This window comes from Pleurodeles waltl, unplaced genomic scaffold, assembly GCF_031143425.1.
Source record: "Pleurodeles waltl isolate 20211129_DDA unplaced genomic scaffold, aPleWal1.hap1.20221129 scaffold_107, whole genome shotgun sequence".
Taxonomy (NCBI): Eukaryota; Metazoa; Chordata; class Amphibia; order Caudata; family Salamandridae; genus Pleurodeles; species Pleurodeles waltl.
The window spans coordinates 879543-903547 of NW_027149815.1; the positions used below are offsets into that span (position 1 = coordinate 879543).

The 24005-nt window shown below is 43.6% G+C and overlaps 34 non-coding genes across 34 annotated transcripts; 12 read left to right on the top strand and 22 right to left on the bottom strand.

Annotated features, from left to right (window-relative positions):
• The first annotated feature begins 387 nt into the window (after window positions 1-387).
• TRNAM-CAU (transfer RNA methionine (anticodon CAU)) lies at window positions 388-460 on the top strand. The gene has a single exon. It is a non-coding gene; the product is annotated as a tRNA-Met (tRNA).
• Window positions 461-905: 445 nt separating this feature from the next.
• TRNAY-GUA (transfer RNA tyrosine (anticodon GUA)) lies at window positions 906-991 on the bottom strand. Its single transcript is given in 2 exon segments — window positions 906-941; window positions 955-991. It is a non-coding gene; the product is annotated as a tRNA-Tyr (tRNA).
• Window positions 992-1777: 786 nt separating this feature from the next.
• Window positions 1778-1849, bottom strand: TRNAA-AGC (transfer RNA alanine (anticodon AGC)). The gene has a single exon. It is a non-coding gene; the product is annotated as a tRNA-Ala (tRNA).
• A 674-nt stretch (window positions 1850-2523) lies between these two features.
• TRNAM-CAU (transfer RNA methionine (anticodon CAU)) lies at window positions 2524-2596 on the top strand. Its single transcript has one exon. It is a non-coding gene; the product is annotated as a tRNA-Met (tRNA).
• Window positions 2597-3041: 445 nt separating this feature from the next.
• On the bottom strand, window positions 3042-3127 carry TRNAY-GUA (transfer RNA tyrosine (anticodon GUA)). Its single transcript is given in 2 exon segments — window positions 3042-3077; window positions 3091-3127. It is a non-coding gene; the product is annotated as a tRNA-Tyr (tRNA).
• A 786-nt stretch (window positions 3128-3913) lies between these two features.
• Window positions 3914-3985, bottom strand: TRNAA-AGC (transfer RNA alanine (anticodon AGC)). The gene has a single exon. It is a non-coding gene; the product is annotated as a tRNA-Ala (tRNA).
• Window positions 3986-4659: 674 nt separating this feature from the next.
• TRNAM-CAU (transfer RNA methionine (anticodon CAU)) lies at window positions 4660-4732 on the top strand. Its single transcript has one exon. It is a non-coding gene; the product is annotated as a tRNA-Met (tRNA).
• Window positions 4733-5177: 445 nt separating this feature from the next.
• Window positions 5178-5263, bottom strand: TRNAY-GUA (transfer RNA tyrosine (anticodon GUA)). The gene is given in 2 exon segments: window positions 5178-5213; window positions 5227-5263. It is a non-coding gene; the product is annotated as a tRNA-Tyr (tRNA).
• A 786-nt stretch (window positions 5264-6049) lies between these two features.
• Window positions 6050-6121, bottom strand: TRNAA-AGC (transfer RNA alanine (anticodon AGC)). Its single transcript has one exon. It is a non-coding gene; the product is annotated as a tRNA-Ala (tRNA).
• A 674-nt stretch (window positions 6122-6795) lies between these two features.
• TRNAM-CAU (transfer RNA methionine (anticodon CAU)) lies at window positions 6796-6868 on the top strand. Its single transcript has one exon. It is a non-coding gene; the product is annotated as a tRNA-Met (tRNA).
• Window positions 6869-7313: 445 nt separating this feature from the next.
• TRNAY-GUA (transfer RNA tyrosine (anticodon GUA)) lies at window positions 7314-7399 on the bottom strand. The gene is given in 2 exon segments: window positions 7314-7349; window positions 7363-7399. It is a non-coding gene; the product is annotated as a tRNA-Tyr (tRNA).
• A 786-nt stretch (window positions 7400-8185) lies between these two features.
• Window positions 8186-8257, bottom strand: TRNAA-AGC (transfer RNA alanine (anticodon AGC)). Its single transcript has one exon. It is a non-coding gene; the product is annotated as a tRNA-Ala (tRNA).
• Window positions 8258-8931: 674 nt separating this feature from the next.
• TRNAM-CAU (transfer RNA methionine (anticodon CAU)) lies at window positions 8932-9004 on the top strand. The gene has a single exon. It is a non-coding gene; the product is annotated as a tRNA-Met (tRNA).
• Window positions 9005-9449: 445 nt separating this feature from the next.
• TRNAY-GUA (transfer RNA tyrosine (anticodon GUA)) lies at window positions 9450-9535 on the bottom strand. Its single transcript is given in 2 exon segments — window positions 9450-9485; window positions 9499-9535. It is a non-coding gene; the product is annotated as a tRNA-Tyr (tRNA).
• Window positions 9536-10321: 786 nt separating this feature from the next.
• TRNAA-AGC (transfer RNA alanine (anticodon AGC)) lies at window positions 10322-10393 on the bottom strand. The gene has a single exon. It is a non-coding gene; the product is annotated as a tRNA-Ala (tRNA).
• A 674-nt stretch (window positions 10394-11067) lies between these two features.
• Window positions 11068-11140, top strand: TRNAM-CAU (transfer RNA methionine (anticodon CAU)). Its single transcript has one exon. It is a non-coding gene; the product is annotated as a tRNA-Met (tRNA).
• A 445-nt stretch (window positions 11141-11585) lies between these two features.
• TRNAY-GUA (transfer RNA tyrosine (anticodon GUA)) lies at window positions 11586-11671 on the bottom strand. The gene is given in 2 exon segments: window positions 11586-11621; window positions 11635-11671. It is a non-coding gene; the product is annotated as a tRNA-Tyr (tRNA).
• Window positions 11672-12457: 786 nt separating this feature from the next.
• On the bottom strand, window positions 12458-12529 carry TRNAA-AGC (transfer RNA alanine (anticodon AGC)). The gene has a single exon. It is a non-coding gene; the product is annotated as a tRNA-Ala (tRNA).
• Window positions 12530-13203: 674 nt separating this feature from the next.
• TRNAM-CAU (transfer RNA methionine (anticodon CAU)) lies at window positions 13204-13276 on the top strand. Its single transcript has one exon. It is a non-coding gene; the product is annotated as a tRNA-Met (tRNA).
• Window positions 13277-13721: 445 nt separating this feature from the next.
• Window positions 13722-13807, bottom strand: TRNAY-GUA (transfer RNA tyrosine (anticodon GUA)). The gene is given in 2 exon segments: window positions 13722-13757; window positions 13771-13807. It is a non-coding gene; the product is annotated as a tRNA-Tyr (tRNA).
• A 786-nt stretch (window positions 13808-14593) lies between these two features.
• TRNAA-AGC (transfer RNA alanine (anticodon AGC)) lies at window positions 14594-14665 on the bottom strand. Its single transcript has one exon. It is a non-coding gene; the product is annotated as a tRNA-Ala (tRNA).
• A 674-nt stretch (window positions 14666-15339) lies between these two features.
• On the top strand, window positions 15340-15412 carry TRNAM-CAU (transfer RNA methionine (anticodon CAU)). Its single transcript has one exon. It is a non-coding gene; the product is annotated as a tRNA-Met (tRNA).
• Window positions 15413-15857: 445 nt separating this feature from the next.
• TRNAY-GUA (transfer RNA tyrosine (anticodon GUA)) lies at window positions 15858-15943 on the bottom strand. Its single transcript is given in 2 exon segments — window positions 15858-15893; window positions 15907-15943. It is a non-coding gene; the product is annotated as a tRNA-Tyr (tRNA).
• Window positions 15944-16729: 786 nt separating this feature from the next.
• On the bottom strand, window positions 16730-16801 carry TRNAA-AGC (transfer RNA alanine (anticodon AGC)). Its single transcript has one exon. It is a non-coding gene; the product is annotated as a tRNA-Ala (tRNA).
• Window positions 16802-17475: 674 nt separating this feature from the next.
• TRNAM-CAU (transfer RNA methionine (anticodon CAU)) lies at window positions 17476-17548 on the top strand. The gene has a single exon. It is a non-coding gene; the product is annotated as a tRNA-Met (tRNA).
• A 445-nt stretch (window positions 17549-17993) lies between these two features.
• Window positions 17994-18079, bottom strand: TRNAY-GUA (transfer RNA tyrosine (anticodon GUA)). The gene is given in 2 exon segments: window positions 17994-18029; window positions 18043-18079. It is a non-coding gene; the product is annotated as a tRNA-Tyr (tRNA).
• A 786-nt stretch (window positions 18080-18865) lies between these two features.
• Window positions 18866-18937, bottom strand: TRNAA-AGC (transfer RNA alanine (anticodon AGC)). Its single transcript has one exon. It is a non-coding gene; the product is annotated as a tRNA-Ala (tRNA).
• Window positions 18938-19611: 674 nt separating this feature from the next.
• Window positions 19612-19684, top strand: TRNAM-CAU (transfer RNA methionine (anticodon CAU)). Its single transcript has one exon. It is a non-coding gene; the product is annotated as a tRNA-Met (tRNA).
• A 445-nt stretch (window positions 19685-20129) lies between these two features.
• Window positions 20130-20215, bottom strand: TRNAY-GUA (transfer RNA tyrosine (anticodon GUA)). Its single transcript is given in 2 exon segments — window positions 20130-20165; window positions 20179-20215. It is a non-coding gene; the product is annotated as a tRNA-Tyr (tRNA).
• A 786-nt stretch (window positions 20216-21001) lies between these two features.
• Window positions 21002-21073, bottom strand: TRNAA-AGC (transfer RNA alanine (anticodon AGC)). The gene has a single exon. It is a non-coding gene; the product is annotated as a tRNA-Ala (tRNA).
• Window positions 21074-21747: 674 nt separating this feature from the next.
• TRNAM-CAU (transfer RNA methionine (anticodon CAU)) lies at window positions 21748-21820 on the top strand. The gene has a single exon. It is a non-coding gene; the product is annotated as a tRNA-Met (tRNA).
• A 445-nt stretch (window positions 21821-22265) lies between these two features.
• Window positions 22266-22351, bottom strand: TRNAY-GUA (transfer RNA tyrosine (anticodon GUA)). The gene is given in 2 exon segments: window positions 22266-22301; window positions 22315-22351. It is a non-coding gene; the product is annotated as a tRNA-Tyr (tRNA).
• A 786-nt stretch (window positions 22352-23137) lies between these two features.
• TRNAA-AGC (transfer RNA alanine (anticodon AGC)) lies at window positions 23138-23209 on the bottom strand. Its single transcript has one exon. It is a non-coding gene; the product is annotated as a tRNA-Ala (tRNA).
• A 674-nt stretch (window positions 23210-23883) lies between these two features.
• Window positions 23884-23956, top strand: TRNAM-CAU (transfer RNA methionine (anticodon CAU)). The gene has a single exon. It is a non-coding gene; the product is annotated as a tRNA-Met (tRNA).
• Window positions 23957-24005: the final 49 nt, after the last annotated feature.

Below are 24005 nucleotides of genomic sequence, written 5' to 3' on the forward strand. Positions count from 1 at the left end.
GATGACTTAAGGTACCCCTGCTCTTTTTGCAGGACACACAGCTATGTTACATTAGCATGTACAGTGTTGAGATCTAGATGCATCTACGGCTAGGGGCGGCATGTTAATTCTGGGTTTTAGTCCATTTCATTCTCAGTTATGTGGAGGAAAAAATGGCACGATCTTTCTTAGAGAGGTGAATGGTATGCCCTGATTTCTTTTGCATGGCTAAATGTATGGGGTGTGGGTTTAAGCACTGGGAAAGAGCAGTCTTCTGACCATTATAACTGCAGACGATTTTAATCCAGCGAGGCAACCGAAGTGTATTGATATTCCAACATGAGAACAGCATTTTTGCTACCTTCCCTCTTCATGGTGTGTAGACGCATTTGTTAGCGGTTTCAAGCAGCCTTCTTAGCGCAGTAGGCAGCGCGTCAGTCTCATAATCTGAAGGTCCTGAGTTCGATCCTCAGAGAGGGCATTGCAGTGTTTCTTTTGTCAAGAGAAACATCTCAGATTTTCTCCAAATCTGTAAACTATTCCTCCACATTGCATCTTGCTCAGTTTTAAGGAGTTGGTGTCTTTGTAGATTCCCTCTTTCATATCCATGGCCACTCATTGTAGGTGAGTTTTAGCTGGTTCGGCTGCCGAAACATCTACCTTGGTACAATGAAACTGGAAGTCTTCCAAGTGCCTTCATATATTTAGTCAAGGCTTTGGAATGAATTCTGATCTGCAGGTCCTTGTTTATTTCTCTTCCAACATCCCTCAGAAATGACTATGTGGTCAATTTCATTGGAAAGCAGAAGAAGTCTACCCTTCTGTCCTAGCATTTATTTGGAGCTAGGGAAATGTTTCTCAATCAGAGGGGCACATAATGTTTTAACAAGAGAGAAAGCAGCTATGGAAAACAAAAAAGGGGAAACTCCTCCGAGCCGGATTTGAACCAGCGACCTAAGGATTTCTGTTTCTCCACTACAGTCCTCCGCTCTCCCAACTGAGCTATCGGAGGATTAGGCAGTACAGCTTTCCATGCTGCATTCATCTTTCTTTCAATAATGGTTGCGGCGGGAGTGGGGTGGGAGTACTGCAGTCTAATCTTGAAAATCATGAATATGACCTGCAGCTTGCTCTACAAATTGCCACTTCCTAGAGTGCATTCTCAGCTACATCTTATCACCATAAAGGGGGACTGCTTACCTACCTGAATGTGCTGTGCTGGCGTGAAGGAAAGCAGGGGACCTAGAATTAGAAATCCTACAGAAAGGAGTTTTCCTGAAAGGGCATGGGGCCGAGGAATCCACAGCCCTTTGGAAGCATTTCTGGCAAAAGGATGACAGCATGGGAACATGAAGGAAAGGACAGAAAGTTAGGAGAGTCATTACTCCGTACGGAGCATGAAGAACATGCATTTTTAATGCTTCTGTGAAAGGAACTGGAAAAGCAAAACCAGTAGATTAATGGACCATTCAGAAGGGATTAGGATGAAGAAAACATTCTGTTTTTCTTAAACCTTCTGGTAAGAGTCTCTGGTTTAGAGGAAGAATTCAAATAAATGACCAAGACAGCTGTGCCCGTTTTCTATACTAAGAATACCAAGATAAATCACCACTTTGGTTTCTTATGGAAGCAAGATTATTTTTTTCTATAAACACGGGAAATGAGATAGCCCCATTTCAAAAGGTTTTGCAAGGCGAAGAAAGTGGGGTTCTGGCACCAGCTGCATGACATCTCACTTCCTTACTCATGATGCCAGCCTAGCTATCTGTCAAAAGGCAAGATTAGCATGGCGAAAAGCTGGAGATGCCGGGGATTGAACCCGGGGCCTCATACATGCTAAGCATGCGCTCTACCACTGAGCTACATCCCCACATCCTGTAGAGGGAGACCTTGCTCCACGCATGGAAACCTGGAATTCTATTGAATGTACATTCACCACATATGACACTGGAATGGGAAGCGTCAGGTGTGGAATTCCATATGATTTACAGCTGGATTTTCTAGCACCGTTTTTTATGGAATAAGGTTGACTCTAGAATGAATAATTCCCCACACACAACAGCTAGATGCAATCGAAAAAAGCCAGAGTATTCAAGGCAACTGGTTCAGGATACATCAAAGAAGGATATGGTTGAGTGCTGTTTCCACATCTTGTGAGATGACTTAAGGTACCCCTGCTCTTTTTGCAGGACACACAGCTATGTTACATTAGCATGTACAGTGTTGAGATCTAGATGCATCTACGGCTAGGGGCGGCATGTTAATTCTGGGTTTTAGTCCATTTCATTCTCAGTTATGTGGAGGAAAAAATGGCACGATCTTTCTTAGAGAGGTGAATGGTATGCCCTGATTTCTTTTGCATGGCTAAATGTATGGGGTGTGGGTTTAAGCACTGGGAAAGAGCAGTCTTCTGACCATTATAACTGCAGACGATTTTAATCCAGCGAGGCAACCGAAGTGTATTGATATTCCAACATGAGAACAGCATTTTTGCTACCTTCCCTCTTCATGGTGTGTAGACGCATTTGTTAGCGGTTTCAAGCAGCCTTCTTAGCGCAGTAGGCAGCGCGTCAGTCTCATAATCTGAAGGTCCTGAGTTCGATCCTCAGAGAGGGCATTGCAGTGTTTCTTTTGTCAAGAGAAACATCTCAGATTTTCTCCAAATCTGTAAACTATTCCTCCACATTGCATCTTGCTCAGTTTTAAGGAGTTGGTGTCTTTGTAGATTCCCTCTTTCATATCCATGGCCACTCATTGTAGGTGAGTTTTAGCTGGTTCGGCTGCCGAAACATCTACCTTGGTACAATGAAACTGGAAGTCTTCCAAGTGCCTTCATATATTTAGTCAAGGCTTTGGAATGAATTCTGATCTGCAGGTCCTTGTTTATTTCTCTTCCAACATCCCTCAGAAATGACTATGTGGTCAATTTCATTGGAAAGCAGAAGAAGTCTACCCTTCTGTCCTAGCATTTATTTGGAGCTAGGGAAATGTTTCTCAATCAGAGGGGCACATAATGTTTTAACAAGAGAGAAAGCAGCTATGGAAAACAAAAAAGGGGAAACTCCTCCGAGCCGGATTTGAACCAGCGACCTAAGGATTTCTGTTTCTCCACTACAGTCCTCCGCTCTCCCAACTGAGCTATCGGAGGATTAGGCAGTACAGCTTTCCATGCTGCATTCATCTTTCTTTCAATAATGGTTGCGGCGGGAGTGGGGTGGGAGTACTGCAGTCTAATCTTGAAAATCATGAATATGACCTGCAGCTTGCTCTACAAATTGCCACTTCCTAGAGTGCATTCTCAGCTACATCTTATCACCATAAAGGGGGACTGCTTACCTACCTGAATGTGCTGTGCTGGCGTGAAGGAAAGCAGGGGACCTAGAATTAGAAATCCTACAGAAAGGAGTTTTCCTGAAAGGGCATGGGGCCGAGGAATCCACAGCCCTTTGGAAGCATTTCTGGCAAAAGGATGACAGCATGGGAACATGAAGGAAAGGACAGAAAGTTAGGAGAGTCATTACTCCGTACGGAGCATGAAGAACATGCATTTTTAATGCTTCTGTGAAAGGAACTGGAAAAGCAAAACCAGTAGATTAATGGACCATTCAGAAGGGATTAGGATGAAGAAAACATTCTGTTTTTCTTAAACCTTCTGGTAAGAGTCTCTGGTTTAGAGGAAGAATTCAAATAAATGACCAAGACAGCTGTGCCCGTTTTCTATACTAAGAATGCCAAGATAAATCACCACTTTGGTTTCTTATGGAAGCAAGATTATTTTTTTCTATAAACACGGGAAATGAGATAGCCCCATTTCAAAAGGTTTTGCAAGGCGAAGAAAGTGGGGTTCTGGCACCAGCTGCATGACATCTCACTTCCTTACTCATGATGCCAGCCTAGCTATCTGTCAAAAGGCAAGATTAGCATGGCGAAAAGCTGGAGATGCCGGGGATTGAACCCGGGGCCTCATACATGCTAAGCATGCGCTCTACCACTGAGCTACATCCCCACATCCTGTAGAGGGAGACCTTGCTCCACGCATGGAAACCTGGAATTCTATTGAATGTACATTCACCACATATGACACTGGAATGGGAAGCGTCAGGTGTGGAATTCCATATGATTTACAGCTGGATTTTCTAGCACCGTTTTTTATGGAATAAGGTTGACTCTAGAATGAATAATTCCCCACACACAACAGCTAGATGCAATCGAAAAAAGCCAGAGTATTCAAGGCAACTGGTTCAGGATACATCAAAGAAGGATATGGTTGAGTGCTGTTTCCACATCTTGTGAGATGACTTAAGGTACCCCTGCTCTTTTTGCAGGACACACAGCTATGTTACATTAGCATGTACAGTGTTGAGATCTAGATGCATCTACGGCTAGGGGCGGCATGTTAATTCTGGGTTTTAGTCCATTTCATTCTCAGTTATGTGGAGGAAAAAATGGCACGATCTTTCTTAGAGAGGTGAATGGTATGCCCTGATTTCTTTTGCATGGCTAAATGTATGGGGTGTGGGTTTAAGCACTGGGAAAGAGCAGTCTTCTGACCATTATAACTGCAGACGATTTTAATCCAGCGAGGCAACCGAAGTGTATTGATATTCCAACATGAGAACAGCATTTTTGCTACCTTCCCTCTTCATGGTGTGTAGACGCATTTGTTAGCGGTTTCAAGCAGCCTTCTTAGCGCAGTAGGCAGCGCGTCAGTCTCATAATCTGAAGGTCCTGAGTTCGATCCTCAGAGAGGGCATTGCAGTGTTTCTTTTGTCAAGAGAAACATCTCAGATTTTCTCCAAATCTGTAAACTATTCCTCCACATTGCATCTTGCTCAGTTTTAAGGAGTTGGTGTCTTTGTAGATTCCCTCTTTCATATCCATGGCCACTCATTGTAGGTGAGTTTTAGCTGGTTCGGCTGCCGAAACATCTACCTTGGTACAATGAAACTGGAAGTCTTCCAAGTGCCTTCATATATTTAGTCAAGGCTTTGGAATGAATTCTGATCTGCAGGTCCTTGTTTATTTCTCTTCCAACATCCCTCAGAAATGACTATGTGGTCAATTTCATTGGAAAGCAGAAGAAGTCTACCCTTCTGTCCTAGCATTTATTTGGAGCTAGGGAAATGTTTCTCAATCAGAGGGGCACATAATGTTTTAACAAGAGAGAAAGCAGCTATGGAAAACAAAAAAGGGGAAACTCCTCCGAGCCGGATTTGAACCAGCGACCTAAGGATTTCTGTTTCTCCACTACAGTCCTCCGCTCTCCCAACTGAGCTATCGGAGGATTAGGCAGTACAGCTTTCCATGCTGCATTCATCTTTCTTTCAATAATGGTTGCGGCGGGAGTGGGGTGGGAGTACTGCAGTCTAATCTTGAAAATCATGAATATGACCTGCAGCTTGCTCTACAAATTGCCACTTCCTAGAGTGCATTCTCAGCTACATCTTATCACCATAAAGGGGGACTGCTTACCTACCTGAATGTGCTGTGCTGGCGTGAAGGAAAGCAGGGGACCTAGAATTAGAAATCCTACAGAAAGGAGTTTTCCTGAAAGGGCATGGGGCCGAGGAATCCACAGCCCTTTGGAAGCATTTCTGGCAAAAGGATGACAGCATGGGAACATGAAGGAAAGGACAGAAAGTTAGGAGAGTCATTACTCCGTACGGAGCATGAAGAACATGCATTTTTAATGCTTCTGTGAAAGGAACTGGAAAAGCAAAACCAGTAGATTAATGGACCATTCAGAAGGGATTAGGATGAAGAAAACATTCTGTTTTTCTTAAACCTTCTGGTAAGAGTCTCTGGTTTAGAGGAAGAATTCAAATAAATGACCAAGACAGCTGTGCCCGTTTTCTATACTAAGAATACCAAGATAAATCACCACTTTGGTTTCTTATGGAAGCAAGATTATTTTTTTCTATAAACACGGGAAATGAGATAGCCCCATTTCAAAAGGTTTTGCAAGGCGAAGAAAGTGGGGTTCTGGCACCAGCTGCATGACATCTCACTTCCTTACTCATGATGCCAGCCTAGCTATCTGTCAAAAGGCAAGATTAGCATGGCGAAAAGCTGGAGATGCCGGGGATTGAACCCGGGGCCTCATACATGCTAAGCATGCGCTCTACCACTGAGCTACATCCCCACATCCTGTAGAGGGAGACCTTGCTCCACGCATGGAAACCTGGAATTCTATTGAATGTACATTCACCACATATGACACTGGAATGGGAAGCGTCAGGTGTGGAATTCCATATGATTTACAGCTGGATTTTCTAGCACCGTTTTTTATGGAATAAGGTTGACTCTAGAATGAATAATTCCCCACACACAACAGCTAGATGCAATCGAAAAAAGCCAGAGTATTCAAGGCAACTGGTTCAGGATACATCAAAGAAGGATATGGTTGAGTGCTGTTTCCACATCTTGTGAGATGACTTAAGGTACCCCTGCTCTTTTTGCAGGACACACAGCTATGTTACATTAGCATGTACAGTGTTGAGATCTAGATGCATCTACGGCTAGGGGCGGCATGTTAATTCTGGGTTTTAGTCCATTTCATTCTCAGTTATGTGGAGGAAAAAATGGCACGATCTTTCTTAGAGAGGTGAATGGTATGCCCTGATTTCTTTTGCATGGCTAAATGTATGGGGTGTGGGTTTAAGCACTGGGAAAGAGCAGTCTTCTGACCATTATAACTGCAGACGATTTTAATCCAGCGAGGCAACCGAAGTGTATTGATATTCCAACATGAGAACAGCATTTTTGCTACCTTCCCTCTTCATGGTGTGTAGACGCATTTGTTAGCGGTTTCAAGCAGCCTTCTTAGCGCAGTAGGCAGCGCGTCAGTCTCATAATCTGAAGGTCCTGAGTTCGATCCTCAGAGAGGGCATTGCAGTGTTTCTTTTGTCAAGAGAAACATCTCAGATTTTCTCCAAATCTGTAAACTATTCCTCCACATTGCATCTTGCTCAGTTTTAAGGAGTTGGTGTCTTTGTAGATTCCCTCTTTCATATCCATGGCCACTCATTGTAGGTGAGTTTTAGCTGGTTCGGCTGCCGAAACATCTACCTTGGTACAATGAAACTGGAAGTCTTCCAAGTGCCTTCATATATTTAGTCAAGGCTTTGGAATGAATTCTGATCTGCAGGTCCTTGTTTATTTCTCTTCCAACATCCCTCAGAAATGACTATGTGGTCAATTTCATTGGAAAGCAGAAGAAGTCTACCCTTCTGTCCTAGCATTTATTTGGAGCTAGGGAAATGTTTCTCAATCAGAGGGGCACATAATGTTTTAACAAGAGAGAAAGCAGCTATGGAAAACAAAAAAGGGGAAACTCCTCCGAGCCGGATTTGAACCAGCGACCTAAGGATTTCTGTTTCTCCACTACAGTCCTCCGCTCTCCCAACTGAGCTATCGGAGGATTAGGCAGTACAGCTTTCCATGCTGCATTCATCTTTCTTTCAATAATGGTTGCGGCGGGAGTGGGGTGGGAGTACTGCAGTCTAATCTTGAAAATCATGAATATGACCTGCAGCTTGCTCTACAAATTGCCACTTCCTAGAGTGCATTCTCAGCTACATCTTATCACCATAAAGGGGGACTGCTTACCTACCTGAATGTGCTGTGCTGGCGTGAAGGAAAGCAGGGGACCTAGAATTAGAAATCCTACAGAAAGGAGTTTTCCTGAAAGGGCATGGGGCCGAGGAATCCACAGCCCTTTGGAAGCATTTCTGGCAAAAGGATGACAGCATGGGAACATGAAGGAAAGGACAGAAAGTTAGGAGAGTCATTACTCCGTACGGAGCATGAAGAACATGCATTTTTAATGCTTCTGTGAAAGGAACTGGAAAAGCAAAACCAGTAGATTAATGGACCATTCAGAAGGGATTAGGATGAAGAAAACATTCTGTTTTTCTTAAACCTTCTGGTAAGAGTCTCTGGTTTAGAGGAAGAATTCAAATAAATGACCAAGACAGCTGTGCCCGTTTTCTATACTAAGAATGCCAAGATAAATCACCACTTTGGTTTCTTATGGAAGCAAGATTATTTTTTTCTATAAACACGGGAAATGAGATAGCCCCATTTCAAAAGGTTTTGCAAGGCGAAGAAAGTGGGGTTCTGGCACCAGCTGCATGACATCTCACTTCCTTACTCATGATGCCAGCCTAGCTATCTGTCAAAAGGCAAGATTAGCATGGCGAAAAGCTGGAGATGCCGGGGATTGAACCCGGGGCCTCATACATGCTAAGCATGCGCTCTACCACTGAGCTACATCCCCACATCCTGTAGAGGGAGACCTTGCTCCACGCATGGAAACCTGGAATTCTATTGAATGTACATTCACCACATATGACACTGGAATGGGAAGCGTCAGGTGTGGAATTCCATATGATTTACAGCTGGATTTTCTAGCACCGTTTTTTATGGAATAAGGTTGACTCTAGAATGAATAATTCCCCACACACAACAGCTAGATGCAATCGAAAAAAGCCAGAGTATTCAAGGCAACTGGTTCAGGATACATCAAAGAAGGATATGGTTGAGTGCTGTTTCCACATCTTGTGAGATGACTTAAGGTACCCCTGCTCTTTTTGCAGGACACACAGCTATGTTACATTAGCATGTACAGTGTTGAGATCTAGATGCATCTACGGCTAGGGGCGGCATGTTAATTCTGGGTTTTAGTCCATTTCATTCTCAGTTATGTGGAGGAAAAAATGGCACGATCTTTCTTAGAGAGGTGAATGGTATGCCCTGATTTCTTTTGCATGGCTAAATGTATGGGGTGTGGGTTTAAGCACTGGGAAAGAGCAGTCTTCTGACCATTATAACTGCAGACGATTTTAATCCAGCGAGGCAACCGAAGTGTATTGATATTCCAACATGAGAACAGCATTTTTGCTACCTTCCCTCTTCATGGTGTGTAGACGCATTTGTTAGCGGTTTCAAGCAGCCTTCTTAGCGCAGTAGGCAGCGCGTCAGTCTCATAATCTGAAGGTCCTGAGTTCGATCCTCAGAGAGGGCATTGCAGTGTTTCTTTTGTCAAGAGAAACATCTCAGATTTTCTCCAAATCTGTAAACTATTCCTCCACATTGCATCTTGCTCAGTTTTAAGGAGTTGGTGTCTTTGTAGATTCCCTCTTTCATATCCATGGCCACTCATTGTAGGTGAGTTTTAGCTGGTTCGGCTGCCGAAACATCTACCTTGGTACAATGAAACTGGAAGTCTTCCAAGTGCCTTCATATATTTAGTCAAGGCTTTGGAATGAATTCTGATCTGCAGGTCCTTGTTTATTTCTCTTCCAACATCCCTCAGAAATGACTATGTGGTCAATTTCATTGGAAAGCAGAAGAAGTCTACCCTTCTGTCCTAGCATTTATTTGGAGCTAGGGAAATGTTTCTCAATCAGAGGGGCACATAATGTTTTAACAAGAGAGAAAGCAGCTATGGAAAACAAAAAAGGGGAAACTCCTCCGAGCCGGATTTGAACCAGCGACCTAAGGATTTCTGTTTCTCCACTACAGTCCTCCGCTCTCCCAACTGAGCTATCGGAGGATTAGGCAGTACAGCTTTCCATGCTGCATTCATCTTTCTTTCAATAATGGTTGCGGCGGGAGTGGGGTGGGAGTACTGCAGTCTAATCTTGAAAATCATGAATATGACCTGCAGCTTGCTCTACAAATTGCCACTTCCTAGAGTGCATTCTCAGCTACATCTTATCACCATAAAGGGGGACTGCTTACCTACCTGAATGTGCTGTGCTGGCGTGAAGGAAAGCAGGGGACCTAGAATTAGAAATCCTACAGAAAGGAGTTTTCCTGAAAGGGCATGGGGCCGAGGAATCCACAGCCCTTTGGAAGCATTTCTGGCAAAAGGATGACAGCATGGGAACATGAAGGAAAGGACAGAAAGTTAGGAGAGTCATTACTCCGTACGGAGCATGAAGAACATGCATTTTTAATGCTTCTGTGAAAGGAACTGGAAAAGCAAAACCAGTAGATTAATGGACCATTCAGAAGGGATTAGGATGAAGAAAACATTCTGTTTTTCTTAAACCTTCTGGTAAGAGTCTCTGGTTTAGAGGAAGAATTCAAATAAATGACCAAGACAGCTGTGCCCGTTTTCTATACTAAGAATGCCAAGATAAATCACCACTTTGGTTTCTTAAGGAAGCAAGATTATTTTTTTCTATAAACACGGGAAATGAGATAGCCCCATTTCAAAAGGTTTTGCAAGGCGAAGAAAGTGGGGTTCTGGCACCAGCTGCATGACATCTCACTTCCTTACTCATGATGCCAGCCTAGCTATCTGTCAAAAGGCAAGATTAGCATGGCGAAAAGCTGGTGATGCCGGGGATTGAACCCGGGGCCTCATACATGCTAAGCATGCGCTCTACCACTGAGCTACATCCCCACATCCTGTAGAGGGAGACCTTGCTCCACGCATGGAAACCTGGAATTCTATTGAATGTACATTCACCACATATGACACTGGAATGGGAAGCGTCAGGTGTGGAATTCCATATGATTTACAGCTGGATTTTCTAGCACCGTTTTTTATGGAATAAGGTTGACTCTAGAATGAATAATTCCCCACACACAACAGCTAGATGCAATCGAAAAAAGCCAGAGTATTCAAGGCAACTGGTTCAGGATACATCAAAGAAGGATATGGTTGAGTGCTGTTTCCACATCTTGTGAGATGACTTAAGGTACCCCTGCTCTTTTTGCAGGACACACAGCTATGTTACATTAGCATGTACAGTGTTGAGATCTAGATGCATCTACGGCTAGGGGCGGCATGTTAATTCTGGGTTTTAGTCCATTTCATTCTCAGTTATGTGGAGGAAAAAATGGCACGATCTTTCTTAGAGAGGTGAATGGTATGCCCTGATTTCTTTTGCATGGCTAAATGTATGGGGTGTGGGTTTAAGCACTGGGAAAGAGCAGTCTTCTGACCATTATAACTGCAGACGATTTTAATCCAGCGAGGCAACCGAAGTGTATTGATATTCCAACATGAGAACAGCATTTTTGCTACCTTCCCTCTTCATGGTGTGTAGACGCATTTGTTAGCGGTTTCAAGCAGCCTTCTTAGCGCAGTAGGCAGCGCGTCAGTCTCATAATCTGAAGGTCCTGAGTTCGATCCTCAGAGAGGGCATTGCAGTGTTTCTTTTGTCAAGAGAAACATCTCAGATTTTCTCCAAATCTGTAAACTATTCCTCCACATTGCATCTTGCTCAGTTTTAAGGAGTTGGTGTCTTTGTAGATTCCCTCTTTCATATCCATGGCCACTCATTGTAGGTGAGTTTTAGCTGGTTCGGCTGCCGAAACATCTACCTTGGTACAATGAAACTGGAAGTCTTCCAAGTGCCTTCATATATTTAGTCAAGGCTTTGGAATGAATTCTGATCTGCAGGTCCTTGTTTATTTCTCTTCCAACATCCCTCAGAAATGACTATGTGGTCAATTTCATTGGAAAGCAGAAGAAGTCTACCCTTCTGTCCTAGCATTTATTTGGAGCTAGGGAAATGTTTCTCAATCAGAGGGGCACATAATGTTTTAACAAGAGAGAAAGCAGCTATGGAAAACAAAAAAGGGGAAACTCCTCCGAGCCGGATTTGAACCAGCGACCTAAGGATTTCTGTTTCTCCACTACAGTCCTCCGCTCTCCCAACTGAGCTATCGGAGGATTAGGCAGTACAGCTTTCCATGCTGCATTCATCTTTCTTTCAATAATGGTTGCGGCGGGAGTGGGGTGGGAGTACTGCAGTCTAATCTTGAAAATCATGAATATGACCTGCAGCTTGCTCTACAAATTGCCACTTCCTAGAGTGCATTCTCAGCTACATCTTATCACCATAAAGGGGGACTGCTTACCTACCTGAATGTGCTGTGCTGGCGTGAAGGAAAGCAGGGGACCTAGAATTAGAAATCCTACAGAAAGGAGTTTTCCTGAAAGGGCATGGGGCCGAGGAATCCACAGCCCTTTGGAAGCATTTCTGGCAAAAGGATGACAGCATGGGAACATGAAGGAAAGGACAGAAAGTTAGGAGAGTCATTACTCCGTACGGAGCATGAAGAACATGCATTTTTAATGCTTCTGTGAAAGGAACTGGAAAAGCAAAACCAGTAGATTAATGGACCATTCAGAAGGGATTAGGATGAAGAAAACATTCTGTTTTTCTTAAACCTTCTGGTAAGAGTCTCTGGTTTAGAGGAAGAATTCAAATAAATGACCAAGACAGCTGTGCCCGTTTTCTATACTAAGAATGCCAAGATAAATCACCACTTTGGTTTCTTATGGAAGCAAGATTATTTTTTTCTATAAACACGGGAAATGAGATAGCCCCATTTCAAAAGGTTTTGCAAGGCGAAGAAAGTGGGGTTCTGGCACCAGCTGCATGACATCTCACTTCCTTACTCATGATGCCAGCCTAGCTATCTGTCAAAAGGCAAGATTAGCATGGCGAAAAGCTGGAGATGCCGGGGATTGAACCCGGGGCCTCATACATGCTAAGCATGCGCTCTACCACTGAGCTACATCCCCACATCCTGTAGAGGGAGACCTTGCTCCACGCATGGAAACCTGGAATTCTATTGAATGTACATTCACCACATATGACACTGGAATGGGAAGCGTCAGGTGTGGAATTCCATATGATTTACAGCTGGATTTTCTAGCACCGTTTTTTATGGAATAAGGTTGACTCTAGAATGAATAATTCCCCACACACAACAGCTAGATGCAATCGAAAAAAGCCAGAGTATTCAAGGCAACTGGTTCAGGATACATCAAAGAAGGATATGGTTGAGTGCTGTTTCCACATCTTGTGAGATGACTTAAGGTACCCCTGCTCTTTTTGCAGGACACACAGCTATGTTACATTAGCATGTACAGTGTTGAGATCTAGATGCATCTACGGCTAGGGGCGGCATGTTAATTCTGGGTTTTAGTCCATTTCATTCTCAGTTATGTGGAGGAAAAAATGGCACGATCTTTCTTAGAGAGGTGAATGGTATGCCCTGATTTCTTTTGCATGGCTAAATGTATGGGGTGTGGGTTTAAGCACTGGGAAAGAGCAGTCTTCTGACCATTATAACTGCAGACGATTTTAATCCAGCGAGGCAACCGAAGTGTATTGATATTCCAACATGAGAACAGCATTTTTGCTACCTTCCCTCTTCATGGTGTGTAGACGCATTTGTTAGCGGTTTCAAGCAGCCTTCTTAGCGCAGTAGGCAGCGCGTCAGTCTCATAATCTGAAGGTCCTGAGTTCGATCCTCAGAGAGGGCATTGCAGTGTTTCTTTTGTCAAGAGAAACATCTCAGATTTTCTCCAAATCTGTAAACTATTCCTCCACATTGCATCTTGCTCAGTTTTAAGGAGTTGGTGTCTTTGTAGATTCCCTCTTTCATATCCATGGCCACTCATTGTAGGTGAGTTTTAGCTGGTTCGGCTGCCGAAACATCTACCTTGGTACAATGAAACTGGAAGTCTTCCAAGTGCCTTCATATATTTAGTCAAGGCTTTGGAATGAATTCTGATCTGCAGGTCCTTGTTTATTTCTCTTCCAACATCCCTCAGAAATGACTATGTGGTCAATTTCATTGGAAAGCAGAAGAAGTCTACCCTTCTGTCCTAGCATTTATTTGGAGCTAGGGAAATGTTTCTCAATCAGAGGGGCACATAATGTTTTAACAAGAGAGAAAGCAGCTATGGAAAACAAAAAAGGGGAAACTCCTCCGAGCCGGATTTGAACCAGCGACCTAAGGATTTCTGTTTCTCCACTACAGTCCTCCGCTCTCCCAACTGAGCTATCGGAGGATTAGGCAGTACAGCTTTCCATGCTGCATTCATCTTTCTTTCAATAATGGTTGCGGCGGGAGTGGGGTGGGAGTACTGCAGTCTAATCTTGAAAATCATGAATATGACCTGCAGCTTGCTCTACAAATTGCCACTTCCTAGAGTGCATTCTCAGCTACATCTTATCACCATAAAGGGGGACTGCTTACCTACCTGAATGTGCTGTGCTGGCGTGAAGGAAAGCAGGGGACCTAGAATTAGAAATCCTACAGAAAGGAGTTTTCCTGAAAGGGCATGGGGCCGAGGAATCCACAGCCCTTTGGAAGCATTTCTGGCAAAAGGATGACAGCATGGGAACATGAAGGAAAGGACAGAAAGTTAGGAGAGTCATTACTCCGTACGGAGCATGAAGAACATGCATTTTTAATGCTTCTGTGAAAGGAACTGGAAAAGCAAAACCAGTAGATTAATGGACCATTCAGAAGGGATTAGGATGAAGAAAACATTCTGTTTTTCTTAAACCTTCTGGTAAGAGTCTCTGGTTTAGAGGAAGAATTCAAATAAATGACCAAGACAGCTGTGCCCGTTTTCTATACTAAGAATACCAAGATAAATCACCACTTTGGTTTCTTATGGAAGCAAGATTATTTTTTTCTATAAACACGGGAAATGAGATAGCCCCATTTCAAAAGGTTTTGCAAGGCGAAGAAAGTGGGGTTCTGGCACCAGCTGCATGACATCTCACTTCCTTACTCATGATGCCAGCCTAGCTATCTGTCAAAAGGCAAGATTAGCATGGCGAAAAGCTGGAGATGCCGGGGATTGAACCCGGGGCCTCATACATGCTAAGCATGCGCTCTACCACTGAGCTACATCCCCACATCCTGTAGAGGGAGACCTTGCTCCACGCATGGAAACCTGGAATTCTATTGAATGTACATTCACCACATATGACACTGGAATGGGAAGCGTCAGGTGTGGAATTCCATATGATTTACAGCTGGATTTTCTAGCACCGTTTTTTATGGAATAAGGTTGACTCTAGAATGAATAATTCCCCACACACAACAGCTAGATGCAATCGAAAAAAGCCAGAGTATTCAAGGCAACTGGTTCAGGATACATCAAAGAAGGATATGGTTGAGTGCTGTTTCCACATCTTGTGAGATGACTTAAGGTACCCCTGCTCTTTTTGCAGGACACACAGCTATGTTACATTAGCATGTACAGTGTTGAGATCTAGATGCATCTACGGCTAGGGGCGGCATGTTAATTCTGGGTTTTAGTCCATTTCATTCTCAGTTATGTGGAGGAAAAAATGGCACGATCTTTCTTAGAGAGGTGAATGGTATGCCCTGATTTCTTTTGCATGGCTAAATGTATGGGGTGTGGGTTTAAGCACTGGGAAAGAGCAGTCTTCTGACCATTATAACTGCAGACGATTTTAATCCAGCGAGGCAACCGAAGTGTATTGATATTCCAACATGAGAACAGCATTTTTGCTACCTTCCCTCTTCATGGTGTGTAGACGCATTTGTTAGCGGTTTCAAGCAGCCTTCTTAGCGCAGTAGGCAGCGCGTCAGTCTCATAATCTGAAGGTCCTGAGTTCGATCCTCAGAGAGGGCATTGCAGTGTTTCTTTTGTCAAGAGAAACATCTCAGATTTTCTCCAAATCTGTAAACTATTCCTCCACATTGCATCTTGCTCAGTTTTAAGGAGTTGGTGTCTTTGTAGATTCCCTCTTTCATATCCATGGCCACTCATTGTAGGTGAGTTTTAGCTGGTTCGGCTGCCGAAACATCTACCTTGGTACAATGAAACTGGAAGTCTTCCAAGTGCCTTCATATATTTAGTCAAGGCTTTGGAATGAATTCTGATCTGCAGGTCCTTGTTTATTTCTCTTCCAACATCCCTCAGAAATGACTATGTGGTCAATTTCATTGGAAAGCAGAAGAAGTCTACCCTTCTGTCCTAGCATTTATTTGGAGCTAGGGAAATGTTTCTCAATCAGAGGGGCACATAATGTTTTAACAAGAGAGAAAGCAGCTATGGAAAACAAAAAAGGGGAAACTCCTCCGAGCCGGATTTGAACCAGCGACCTAAGGATTTCTGTTTCTCCACTACAGTCCTCCGCTCTCCCAACTGAGCTATCGGAGGATTAGGCAGTACAGCTTTCCATGCTGCATTCATCTTTCTTTCAATAATGGTTGCGGCGGGAGTGGGGTGGGAGTACTGCAGTCTAATCTTGAAAATCATGAATATGACCTGCAGCTTGCTCTACAAATTGCCACTTCCTAGAGTGCATTCTCAGCTACATCTTATCACCATAAAGGGGGACTGCTTACCTACCTGAATGTGCTGTGCTGGCGTGAAGGAAAGCAGGGGACCTAGAATTAGAAATCCTACAGAAAGGAGTTTTCCTGAAAGGGCATGGGGCCGAGGAATCCACAGCCCTTTGGAAGCATTTCTGGCAAAAGGATGACAGCATGGGAACATGAAGGAAAGGACAGAAAGTTAGGAGAGTCATTACTCCGTACGGAGCATGAAGAACATGCATTTTTAATGCTTCTGTGAAAGGAACTGGAAAAGCAAAACCAGTAGATTAATGGACCATTCAGAAGGGATTAGGATGAAGAAAACATTCTGTTTTTCTTAAACCTTCTGGTAAGAGTCTCTGGTTTAGAGGAAGAATTCAAATAAATGACCAAGACAGCTGTGCCCGTTTTCTATACTAAGAATGCCAAGATAAATCACCACTTTGGTTTCTTATGGAAGCAAGATTATTTTTTTCTATAAACACGGGAAATGAGATAGCCCCATTTCAAAAGGTTTTGCAAGGCGAAGAAAGTGGGGTTCTGGCACCAGCTGCATGACATCTCACTTCCTTACTCATGATGCCAGCCTAGCTATCTGTCAAAAGGCAAGATTAGCATGGCGAAAAGCTGGAGATGCCGGGGATTGAACCCGGGGCCTCATACATGCTAAGCATGCGCTCTACCACTGAGCTACATCCCCACATCCTGTAGAGGGAGACCTTGCTCCACGCATGGAAACCTGGAATTCTATTGAATGTACATTCACCACATATGACACTGGAATGGGAAGCGTCAGGTGTGGAATTCCATATGATTTACAGCTGGATTTTCTAGCACCGTTTTTTATGGAATAAGGTTGACTCTAGAATGAATAATTCCCCACACACAACAGCTAGATGCAATCGAAAAAAGCCAGAGTATTCAAGGCAACTGGTTCAGGATACATCAAAGAAGGATATGGTTGAGTGCTGTTTCCACATCTTGTGAGATGACTTAAGGTACCCCTGCTCTTTTTGCAGGACACACAGCTATGTTACATTAGCATGTACAGTGTTGAGATCTAGATGCATCTACGGCTAGGGGCGGCATGTTAATTCTGGGTTTTAGTCCATTTCATTCTCAGTTATGTGGAGGAAAAAATGGCACGATCTTTCTTAGAGAGGTGAATGGTATGCCCTGATTTCTTTTGCATGGCTAAATGTATGGGGTGTGGGTTTAAGCACTGGGAAAGAGCAGTCTTCTGACCATTATAACTGCAGACGATTTTAATCCAGCGAGGCAACCGAAGTGTATTGATATTCCAACATGAGAACAGCATTTTTGCTACCTTCCCTCTTCATGGTGTGTAGACGCATTTGTTAGCGGTTTCAAGCAGCCTTCTTAGCGCAGTAGGCAGCGCGTCAGTCTCATAATCTGAAGGTCCTGAGTTCGATCCTCAGAGAGGGCATTGCAGTGTTTCTTTTGTCAAGAGAAACATCTCAGATTTTCTCCAAATCTGTAAACTATTCCTCCACATTGCATCTTGCTCAGTTTTAAGGAGTTGGTGTCTTTGTAGATTCCCTCTTTCATATCCATGGCCACTCATTGTAGGTGAGTTTTAGCTGGTTCGGCTGCCGAAACATCTACCTTGGTACAATGAAACTGGAAGTCTTCCAAGTGCCTTCATATATTTAGTCAAGGCTTTGGAATGAATTCTGATCTGCAGGTCCTTGTTTATTTCTCTTCCAACATCCCTCAGAAATGACTATGTGGTCAATTTCATTGGAAAGCAGAAGAAGTCTACCCTTCTGTCCTAGCATTTATTTGGAGCTAGGGAAATGTTTCTCAATCAGAGGGGCACATAATGTTTTAACAAGAGAGAAAGCAGCTATGGAAAACAAAAAAGGGGAAACTCCTCCGAGCCGGATTTGAACCAGCGACCTAAGGATTTCTGTTTCTCCACTACAGTCCTCCGCTCTCCCAACTGAGCTATCGGAGGATTAGGCAGTACAGCTTTCCATGCTGCATTCATCTTTCTTTCAATAATGGTTGCGGCGGGAGTGGGGTGGGAGTACTGCAGTCTAATCTTGAAAATCATGAATATGACCTGCAGCTTGCTCTACAAATTGCCACTTCCTAGAGTGCATTCTCAGCTACATCTTATCACCATAAAGGGGGACTGCTTACCTACCTGAATGTGCTGTGCTGGCGTGAAGGAAAGCAGGGGACCTAGAATTAGAAATCCTACAGAAAGGAGTTTTCCTGAAAGGGCATGGGGCCGAGGAATCCACAGCCCTTTGGAAGCATTTCTGGCAAAAGGATGACAGCATGGGAACATGAAGGAAAGGACAGAAAGTTAGGAGAGTCATTACTCCGTACGGAGCATGAAGAACATGCATTTTTAATGCTTCTGTGAAAGGAACTGGAAAAGCAAAACCAGTAGATTAATGGACCATTCAGAAGGGATTAGGATGAAGAAAACATTCTGTTTTTCTTAAACCTTCTGGTAAGAGTCTCTGGTTTAGAGGAAGAATTCAAATAAATGACCAAGACAGCTGTGCCCGTTTTCTATACTAAGAATACCAAGATAAATCACCACTTTGGTTTCTTATGGAAGCAAGATTATTTTTTTCTATAAACACGGGAAATGAGATAGCCCCATTTCAAAAGGTTTTGCAAGGCGAAGAAAGTGGGGTTCTGGCACCAGCTGCATGACATCTCACTTCCTTACTCATGATGCCAGCCTAGCTATCTGTCAAAAGGCAAGATTAGCATGGCGAAAAGCTGGAGATGCCGGGGATTGAACCCGGGGCCTCATACATGCTAAGCATGCGCTCTACCACTGAGCTACATCCCCACATCCTGTAGAGGGAGACCTTGCTCCACGCATGGAAACCTGGAATTCTATTGAATGTACATTCACCACATATGACACTGGAATGGGAAGCGTCAGGTGTGGAATTCCATATGATTTACAGCTGGATTTTCTAGCACCGTTTTTTATGGAATAAGGTTGACTCTAGAATGAATAATTCCCCACACACAACAGCTAGATGCAATCGAAAAAAGCCAGAGTATTCAAGGCAACTGGTTCAGGATACATCAAAGAAGGATATGGTTGAGTGCTGTTTCCACATCTTGTGAGATGACTTAAGGTACCCCTGCTCTTTTTGCAGGACACACAGCTATGTTACATTAGCATGTACAGTGTTGAGATCTAGATGCATCTACGGCTAGGGGCGGCATGTTAATTCTGGGTTTTAGTCCATTTCATTCTCAGTTATGTGGAGGAAAAAATGGCACGATCTTTCTTAGAGAGGTGAATGGTATGCCCTGATTTCTTTTGCATGGCTAAATGTATGGGGTGTGGGTTTAAGCACTGGGAAAGAGCAGTCTTCTGACCATTATAACTGCAGACGATTTTAATCCAGCGAGGCAACCGAAGTGTATTGATATTCCAACATGAGAACAGCATTTTTGCTACCTTCCCTCTTCATGGTGTGTAGACGCATTTGTTAGCGGTTTCAAGCAGCCTTCTTAGCGCAGTAGGCAGCGCGTCAGTCTCATAATCTGAAGGTCCTGAGTTCGATCCTCAGAGAGGGCATTGCAGTGTTTCTTTTGTCAAGAGAAACATCTCAGATTTTCTCCAAATCTGTAAACTATTCCTCCACATTGCATCTTGCTCAGTTTTAAGGAGTTGGTGTCTTTGTAGATTCCCTCTTTCATATCCATGGCCACTCATTGTAGGTGAGTTTTAGCTGGTTCGGCTGCCGAAACATCTACCTTGGTACAATGAAACTGGAAGTCTTCCAAGTGCCTTCATATATTTAGTCAAGGCTTTGGAATGAATTCTGATCTGCAGGTCCTTGTTTATTTCTCTTCCAACATCCCTCAGAAATGACTATGTGGTCAATTTCATTGGAAAGCAGAAGAAGTCTACCCTTCTGTCCTAGCATTTATTTGGAGCTAGGGAAATGTTTCTCAATCAGAGGGGCACATAATGTTTTAACAAGAGAGAAAGCAGCTATGGAAAACAAAAAAGGGGAAACTCCTCCGAGCCGGATTTGAACCAGCGACCTAAGGATTTCTGTTTCTCCACTACAGTCCTCCGCTCTCCCAACTGAGCTATCGGAGGATTAGGCAGTACAGCTTTCCATGCTGCATTCATCTTTCTTTCAATAATGGTTGCGGCGGGAGTGGGGTGGGAGTACTGCAGTCTAATCTTGAAAATCATGAATATGACCTGCAGCTTGCTCTACAAATTGCCACTTCCTAGAGTGCATTCTCAGCTACATCTTATCACCATAAAGGGGGACTGCTTACCTACCTGAATGTGCTGTGCTGGCGTGAAGGAAAGCAGGGGACCTAGAATTAGAAATCCTACAGAAAGGAGTTTTCCTGAAAGGGCATGGGGCCGAGGAATCCACAGCCCTTTGGAAGCATTTCTGGCAAAAGGATGACAGCATGGGAACATGAAGGAAAGGACAGAAAGTTAGGAGAGTCATTACTCCGTACGGAGCATGAAGAACATGCATTTTTAATGCTTCTGTGAAAGGAACTGGAAAAGCAAAACCAGTAGATTAATGGACCATTCAGAAGGGATTAGGATGAAGAAAACATTCTGTTTTTCTTAAACCTTCTGGTAAGAGTCTCTGGTTTAGAGGAAGAATTCAAATAAATGACCAAGACAGCTGTGCCCGTTTTCTATACTAAGAATGCCAAGATAAATCACCACTTTGGTTTCTTATGGAAGCAAGATTATTTTTTTCTATAAACACGGGAAATGAGATAGCCCCATTTCAAAAGGTTTTGCAAGGCGAAGAAAGTGGGGTTCTGGCACCAGCTGCATGACATCTCACTTCCTTACTCATGATGCCAGCCTAGCTATCTGTCAAAAGGCAAGATTAGCATGGCGAAAAGCTGGAGATGCCGGGGATTGAACCCGGGGCCTCATACATGCTAAGCATGCGCTCTACCACTGAGCTACATCCCCACATCCTGTAGAGGGAGACCTTGCTCCACGCATGGAAACCTGGAATTCTATTGAATGTACATTCACCACATATGACACTGGAATGGGAAGCGTCAGGTGTGGAATTCCATATGATTTACAGCTGGATTTTCTAGCACCGTTTTTTATGGAATAAGGTTGACTCTAGAATGAATAATTCCCCACACACAACAGCTAGATGCAATCGAAAAAAGCCAGAGTATTCAAGGCAACTGGTTCAGGATACATCAAAGAAGGATATGGTTGAGTGCTGTTTCCACATCTTGTGAGATGACTTAAGGTACCCCTGCTCTTTTTGCAGGACACACAGCTATGTTACATTAGCATGTACAGTGTTGAGATCTAGATGCATCTACGGCTAGGGGCGGCATGTTAATTCTGGGTTTTAGTCCATTTCATTCTCAGTTATGTGGAGGAAAAAATGGCACGATCTTTCTTAGAGAGGTGAATGGTATGCCCTGATTTCTTTTGCATGGCTAAATGTATGGGGTGTGGGTTTAAGCACTGGGAAAGAGCAGTCTTCTGACCATTATAACTGCAGACGATTTTAATCCAGCGAGGCAACCGAAGTGTATTGATATTCCAACATGAGAACAGCATTTTTGCTACCTTCCCTCTTCATGGTGTGTAGACGCATTTGTTAGCGGTTTCAAGCAGCCTTCTTAGCGCAGTAGGCAGCGCGTCAGTCTCATAATCTGAAGGTCCTGAGTTCGATCCTCAGAGAGGGCATTGCAGTGTTTCTTTTGTCAAGAGAAACATCTCAGATTTTCTCCAAATCTGTAAACTATTCCTCCACATTGCATCTTGCTCAGTTTTAAGGAGTTGGTGTCTTTGTAGATTCCCTCTTTCATATCCATGGCCACTCATTGTAGGTGAGTTTTAGCTGGTTCGGCTGCCGAAACATCTACCTTGGTACAATGAAACTGGAAGTCTTCCAAGTGCCTTCATATATTTAGTCAAGGCTTTGGAATGAATTCTGATCTGCAGGTCCTTGTTTATTTCTCTTCCAACATCCCTCAGAAATGACTATGTGGTCAATTTCATTGGAAAGCAGAAGAAGTCTACCCTTCTGTCCTAGCATTTATTTGGAGCTAGGGAAATGTTTCTCAATCAGAGGGGCACATAATGTTTTAACAAGAGAGAAAGCAGCTATGGAAAACAAAAAAGGGGAAACTCCTCCGAGCCGGATTTGAACCAGCGACCTAAGGATTTCTGTTTCTCCACTACAGTCCTCCGCTCTCCCAACTGAGCTATCGGAGGATTAGGCAGTACAGCTTTCCATGCTGCATTCATCTTTCTTTCAATAATGGTTGCGGCGGGAGTGGGGTGGGAGTACTGCAGTCTAATCTTGAAAATCATGAATATGACCTGCAGCTTGCTCTACAAATTGCCACTTCCTAGAGTGCATTCTCAGCTACATCTTATCACCATAAAGGGGGACTGCTTACCTACCTGAATGTGCTGTGCTGGCGTGAAGGAAAGCAGGGGACCTAGAATTAGAAATCCTACAGAAAGGAGTTTTCCTGAAAGGGCATGGGGCCGAGGAATCCACAGCCCTTTGGAAGCATTTCTGGCAAAAGGATGACAGCATGGGAACATGAAGGAAAGGACAGAAAGTTAGGAGAGTCATTACTCCGTACGGAGCATGAAGAACATGCATTTTTAATGCTTCTGTGAAAGGAACTGGAAAAGCAAAACCAGTAGATTAATGGACCATTCAGAAGGGATTAGGATGAAGAAAACATTCTGTTTTTCTTAAACCTTCTGGTAAGAGTCTCTGGTTTAGAGGAAGAATTCAAATAAATGACCAAGACAGCTGTGCCCGTTTTCTATACTAAGAATACCAAGATAAATCACCACTTTGGTTTCTTATGGAAGCAAGATTATTTTTTTCTATAAACACGGGAAATGAGATAGCCCCATTTCAAAAGGTTTTGCAAGGCGAAGAAAGTGGGGTTCTGGCACCAGCTGCATGACATCTCACTTCCTTACTCATGATGCCAGCCTAGCTATCTGTCAAAAGGCAAGATTAGCATGGCGAAAAGCTGGAGATGCCGGGGATTGAACCCGGGGCCTCATACATGCTAAGCATGCGCTCTACCACTGAGCTACATCCCCACATCCTGTAGAGGGAGACCTTGCTCCACGCATGGAAACCTGGAATTCTATTGAATGTACATTCACCACATATGACACTGGAATGGGAAGCGTCAGGTGTGGAATTCCATATGATTTACAGCTGGATTTTCTAGCACCGTTTTTTATGGAATAAGGTTGACTCTAGAATGAATAATTCCCCACACACAACAGCTAGATGCAATCGAAAAAAGCCAGAGTATTCAAGGCAACTGGTTCAGGATACATCAAAGAAGGATATGGTTGAGTGCTGTTTCCACATCTTGTGAGATGACTTAAGGTACCCCTGCTCTTTTTGCAGGACACACAGCTATGTTACATTAGCATGTACAGTGTTGAGATCTAGATGCATCTACGGCTAGGGGCGGCATGTTAATTCTGGGTTTTAGTCCATTTCATTCTCAGTTATGTGGAGGAAAAAATGGCACGATCTTTCTTAGAGAGGTGAATGGTATGCCCTGATTTCTTTTGCATGGCTAAATGTATGGGGTGTGGGTTTAAGCACTGGGAAAGAGCAGTCTTCTGACCATTATAACTGCAGACGATTTTAATCCAGCGAGGCAACCGAAGTGTATTGATATTCCAACATGAGAACAGCATTTTTGCTACCTTCCCTCTTCATGGTGTGTAGACGCATTTGTTAGCGGTTTCAAGCAGCCTTCTTAGCGCAGTAGGCAGCGCGTCAGTCTCATAATCTGAAGGTCCTGAGTTCGATCCTCAGAGAGGGCATTGCAGTGTTTCTTTTGTCAAGAGAAACATCTCAGATTTTCTCCAAATC